Source organism: Ixodes scapularis, unplaced genomic scaffold (assembly GCF_016920785.2).
Source record: "Ixodes scapularis isolate PalLabHiFi unplaced genomic scaffold, ASM1692078v2 PGA_scaffold3__209_contigs__length_174095766, whole genome shotgun sequence".
In the NCBI taxonomy this organism is placed as follows: Eukaryota; Metazoa; Arthropoda; class Arachnida; order Ixodida; family Ixodidae; genus Ixodes; species Ixodes scapularis.
In genome coordinates this window covers 39391722-39398113 of record NW_024609868.1, presented here as the reverse complement: position 1 = coordinate 39398113, position 6392 = coordinate 39391722, and positions in this window count along the sequence as shown.

The window sequence follows — 6392 nt, the reverse complement described above, 5'->3', positions numbered from 1 at the left end:
TCGAAAATTTTTGGCCGGCTAAATTGTTCAGAGGTTTCCATTACCGCCGCTCCCGTACATTCGACGACGCTTTTTCGATCGGGAACGACTGCCGGTGAGTGCGATTGGCACATGATCATAAATAGCACACACACTAGGTCACCCTTAATTCTAATGGACCTTTTCCGAGAAGCGTTCTGTGCACGCGCGAGCGCCCGATGCCAAGCGGTGGAAGTCGGCACGAAAAAATCGAGGAAATTCGGAATGAGGCTGTAAATCGACGAGTAGAACACGTAATTGCAGCATATATATAATTGTGTTACACAAAAAAAGAAAGTGGACGGAAAGAAAAACACGACGTTTGGGTGGACGCTACGGATTTCCTTCTTTAAAGTCGCGCTAGGCTACCTCGTTGCATTGGGCACGCGACGCTGCTCAGAGAGCGAAGCAACTGGTAACGCAGCTCCCATTATTGATTGGTAGCGCAGGTCACTTCCTCGATTTTTTAGTTCGCGCAGCCACCGCCTGGTGCCGTCGGTATATGGAAAAGGTCCATTAAACCCTACCTCTGGCGCGTCATCGAGCTTCCAACTTCTGCCGGCACCCCAACACCACCGGCTCGTTAGGTCGATAGGCCTATCGAGATTCGAGGGTAGCGCATCCTCGGAGCGGTCCACGTCCACGTCCACGCACACAACCGCCCAGTCAAGCGCACGAACGTTAAATACGCACACCAACACGGGAACACGACAAAAGCACACGATGCACGGAAAGAACGACAGGTTCAAATCCCAGAAACCAGCATCTCCAACACTTTGACCGGCCCCGACGACCCCGCCAACCGGATTCTCCAATGAGGCATTCGCGCGAGGGCTTCTGGGATAGCCTGCGTCGGCAGCGCCGACGTCCAACGTCGAACGTAGAGCATGTCCAAGTCCGTCGCGAGCTACGACGTCGCGCGTCGAGCTGCTCAGCGCGACGCCGCGTTCAACTTGACGTTGGAGTATAGACACCGCGTTCGCAGAGAGCGCCAACGAGCGTGAACGAGCGCGCGCGCTCGTTGGCGTTACGACGGAGTATAAACAGCCCTTTACGTAGGACCAGAATACTTTCGGGTCGTCTCTTGCCTTCTGAGCTATTCCAGCAGCGTACTGCTGGTGAGCAACGTAAATGGCAGCCTTCAGAGACCGCTGATGATCCTTTGCTACGTGTAGCTCTGGGGCAGTTGGTGCGCGAGGCTTTCTTAAATAGGGCTCTCTTTCTTCTTGCTGCTTTCATGATATCTGGGGTGATCCACGGGGAGTGTTTTCGCCGTGTAGACCGGATGCAGGACGGTACGCACTCTGAGTGGGTCCTCTCCTGTCATTGCCATGCACCAAGTGTAAGGTGTGCTAGACGTGCAAGGTGATCGTGATCTGTCTTGTCAAACTTCCAAAGCATGCGTGCGTGATGGGCTTCCGTGGCGTCCATTCAATCGGTGTGTTTTTCCTTCCGTCCACGTTCTTTTTTTTGTGTAACCCAGTTATATATATGCTGCAATTACCTGTTCTACTCGCTTATTTACAGGCTCATTCCGAATTTTCTCGATTTTTCGTTCCGACTTCCGCCGCTTGGCATCGGGCGCTCGCGCCTGCGCAGAACGCTTCTCGGAAAAGGTCCATTAGGAGTAATTTGAGTTGTGTCACACCCAGGGGCGGACGTAGGTATTTCTTGAGGGGGGGGGGGGGGGGGGGGGGGGGGGGGGGGGGGGGGGGGGGGGGGGAGGAGAGGGGGAGGGGTCAGGTGTTGGTCAGCGTGTCGTGATGAAGAGGATGAATAACGTCCTTACGATGACGCGTGGGGGCTATGGAAGAAGTAGTATATGTTTTTCTTGACAGCTCAGAGGTGCCGCATAAACGCGTGCAAATCTCAGTTGATTGCACTCTTTCTCTCACCTTTCTACAGAAGCGGAATATTTCGCGGTTCTCCAATTTATTTCTGATCTTTAACGTTGGTGCTGGCTACTCAGACGCCAGCACTGGGAGGGCGGTGTCGCTCCTGAGTACGTCTTTCTAATTTGATTTTACCTTTTTCGTTTGGTTCAGACGCCGCTGTGCCGCGGCGTCCTTTCCACCACCTGCCTTTCTGCCCCTTCTACGCCTCCCTTTCCCTCCCTGCTTCTGTTCCTTCTGCGTTTAAACTTATATTTGGTAACTCAGGCTCGGGTTAAATTCCAAAACTGTAATCATCAGCCAGCCTGCCTGTACTTCAACCGTGTTTCTGTTTGTCTTTCCTTTTACAGTCTCTTCCTCAGCGGACTCCGTGTTAGAGCCATCGGACTGCTACTTTTTATTATTTATTTGTTTAGTATGGGGGGGGAGGGGGGGGGGGGGGGGAGGGGGGGTTCGACTCCTTCTCAGACACTTTGTTGCTTGCAAGCACCAGTCGTCTGCTATGTTACGCCCGTACTCTTGACATTATTTCTTTGAGCTCCGAGGCATTTGTGGCGTCTGCAAACTTGTTTTTTATTCGCCATAACTTTTTGTTTCGGTTTGCGATGGAGCGCCCACAGTTGCTCTTCTGTTTTCAGTTGCGCTTTATTCTTACTGCTGCAATGGTTATAAAGTGCTTGTGCATACAGTCATTGTTTTTGTCCCTTTTTGGTGTGTTGTGGTTATGTGCGTGTCTGCTTGTGGGCACGCCTGCCACTGGTCGGCATTCTAGCAATATCCGCTTGACCGACTGGTGCTCTTACTTCGAAGTTTTGGCATCTTTTTGTGACCACCTATTCTGAAATGGCGACATAAGGTTTGCACGTTGTACCTCATATCAAAAGTTAAGTATTGAGAACATAGTTCTAATGGGTAGATCTTACTTTCCGTCTTTCAGGCGCGAGTCAGTTGTACGTAAAAATCTGTCCTACCTAAAGAATAGATAAATGTCTGTTTCCATGCGCGCTACATCTTTGCGGTTTGTGTTCAGTCGATATCGTTGTGTAAACACACTGAACGTAAGTAATTGCTTAAACTCTCATGATACAAAAATGGGGCTCGCAAACGTCTAGAACGTCACGGAGCATATACTTTTCCGTTGCGTTGTCTGCTTGCGATAACTTCAGGTTCGTTAGGGGCGTGACTGTCACCAGGCACTGCAGGGCATACAGGGTGTTCGCGCCACTGCCACCGCCATGACAGGGGAAAAGAAATACAGGGAGTTCCCGAGAAAAGAAAACCGTGTTTTTCGGTCCGAGTAAATAAACTACGCATCGCTGAAAGCTATACTCAGACTCCTTGAGAATATGACGCTAGTGGTTGGGATAGATCGCGAATGTTTGAAAACAATACTTTACCTGGATCAAAAGATATTTGATGAAAACGAAATTTCTTTATGAGCCGACGTTCACCTAAGCGCAATATCACGAAAACGAGAATTTTCAGCGTAGGCGCCGGTAGTATCTCTTTCAAAGAAAACAACAAGAACAAAACCTTGACAGCGAGAAAGAAAACAATATTGCCTTTCTTGCTGACAACTGGTTTTCACTGATATACATCATGCAATTAAACGTTCACGACGTCAGTTCTTGTTTTAACGATATTAGGCTTAGGTGAATATCGGCTCATAAAAAAACTTTCGTTTTTCTCAATTATCTTTTGATCCAGGTAACGTCGTATTCTCAAACTTCAGCGTTCTATCCCAACCGCTAGCGTCACATTCCCAAGGAGTTTGAGCTTTCTGCAATACATAGTTTATTTACCTGGGCAGGAAAACAAGGTACCCCTTTCTCGGGAACTCTCTGTACGTCCGGTTCTCGTATGTTTACGTTGTGTTGTTAGGAAGGTGTGCGACGACTCTTGGTTTTCTAATGAGGAATCGTATGACAGCTACACTCTAGAAATGCCCGAGTGTCATGTTTTTATGTGACTGTCCTAGTGAAAAAGCCATTTGTGTGAAAAATTTCTTGCGTCCAATAAACGCATATGAATCTTTCAAGATATATAAGAACATAGAAGAACCATATAAGAACTACATAAGACCTTATAAGATACATGAGAGCATATGAGAACCATAGTAAAAACTCGTGAGAAGTTTCTTATTAGTTTCTTATATGGTTCTTTATGTTCTTATATATCTTGTATGATTCATATGTGTTTATTGGACAGAAACATTTATAATAAAAATTAGATTTTTCAATAGGGTGATGCGTACCGGCACGAACAAACAAATGTCACAAGTATTTCGATTACCTTAAGACGAGGGACGCCACCGATGACGCAGGTCCTGGGCGATCGCATGCACCGTAGCGCAGGACGACGGCATTGGCAGGCGGTGCTAGTTTACTTCGATGTGCTTCCGAAAGGTGGCGCCGTGCGAGAAACTCGACGCAAGTCACTCATGAATTCTCAAAACTCACGCTCACGCACAGACTCACACTCACCCCGCTCACACTCACGAGTTCTCGGAACACAAGCTCACACTCACGCTCACGCTCAGAATATTCTGAGACTCGCGGTCTCACTCACACTTACCTGATATCTGGCGTTGACTGAGCGTGAGTGGTCGCACTCCTGAGTGAGGAATGGCGAGGTATGGTCTACAGGGTGATTCAAGGAGAGGCCAGGCTCTTTAAATCGACCGCGAAATTCGGTTTCTTAACCTATCGCGCTACGACTTTGTGCAGCGTTGCCCACAGATGGTGCATTTTGTTTGTAAAATTTGCAAAGAGCGAACTTACCAGAGGAAAAAGTAAAGAAAGGAAAAGGCTTAGCTTCTATGGAAACGCAGCGAAGCCACCGGTCTTCAAACAACACGGCGCCGTGCCGTTTCGCACGGGAGACAAGAGATGGCGCAAGCGGTCGCGACGCCAACTCCCGCCAACGAACGTGCATACGACGCCGAGAGCCGGCGTCTTTAGCAGACAAGGAACTGCAGTTCCTTGTTGTTACCGCGCCTGTTTTTGTTTCTGCGACTGCCGCCGCCTGCGGAACGGCGCCGTGTGCTTGTTCGTTGTAAAGCCCCTTGATAAAGGTGTTTTCACAAGTACCGCCAACCATTGTTGTGGAAATGCGCAAGACACGTGCCACGAGCGGGTGCTCCGCCGCCATTCGCTTCCAAGGGCCGCTCATTTCAGTGCTGCGCCGCCATTTGCTTCCAAGGGCCGCTCGAGACCTGGGCCACGTGCGCTCGCGCATTTGGCGCTACTTGCAAAGACAAACGAAAGCATATCGAGGGGCTTTAGTTCGTTGGCGGCGTTCGTCGCGCCATCTCTTGTCTCCCGTGCGAAACGGCGCCGTGTTGTTTGAAGACCGGTGGCGTCGCTGCGTTTCCATAGGAGCTAGGCCTTTTTCTTCCTTTACTTTTTCCTCAGGTAAATTTGCTCTTCGCAAATTTTACAAAAAAAAAATGCACCATTTGTGGGCAACGCTGCACAAAGTCGTAGCGCGATTTTGCGGTCGATTTAATCAGCCTGGCTTCTCCTTGAATCACCCTGTAGAGTTGGGCTATTCACTTCACCGCAGTGATTAGACGGCAGGACAGGAGGCAGCACCGTGAAAGACAACGCGCTGGGTTCGCTTATGCAAAAAGTCTGCCAGTCAGTCACGAAGTTCCCCAGAAACGCCGAAGCCCTGGAGCTTTTAATTTAGACTTCTGTGGTGGACCCTGTCGAACGCTTGCCTGAAGTCTCTCTGCACGAGCGCAGAGGGAGTACGGCTATCCAAGTACTTGCTGGCAGTATGGACGACCACAGCCAGGGCCGACTCACAGCTGCGACCTGGTCTTAAACCATGCTGCTGCGCTGACAACAGGTTATGCGTCTCAAGGTGATTAATTAGTTTACTGTTGAACAATTCGCTCCATAGTTCTGCAGACGATAGAGGTCGTTGAGATGGGGCGGTACAATGCGGCGGCGTCTGAGGGGGCATTTGCACCCTTGTACACTGGTGTCACTGTGACACTTTTCCATTGTCTTGGAACATTTCTTGTCGATAGAGAGTTAATGAACAGCACGGTAAGGACTGGTCTCAATCTGCTGCCTCAGGCACGTAGAGATGCCGGGTGAAGGCCCTGGACCCTGGGAAGCATTAAAGGGATACTAAAACGAAAGTTCGGCGCTCATTTTTTGGTCTATATGTGTTCAAAGGAGCACTATCACATCGAACATACCAATATCTTGTTAAAAAGTTTTGAAAAGGAATTTTAAAACGAATTAAACGATTATCAAAGAGCACCTGGTAGATGTCGCTTACGCCTCGTTTGTAATGCTCGTCTAGGAACCTTGACAACTAGTGACGGAGGTTGTCTCGCCTCCGGCCACGACGAAAGAGAAGGGACAGGAGGAACTCCCCTCTTCCCGAGAATGCCTTTTGTGTGTCGCAGAATTCGCTATTGTCCCCCTACAAGATTATAGAAGATTAACCCGTCACTCAAAATTTGTA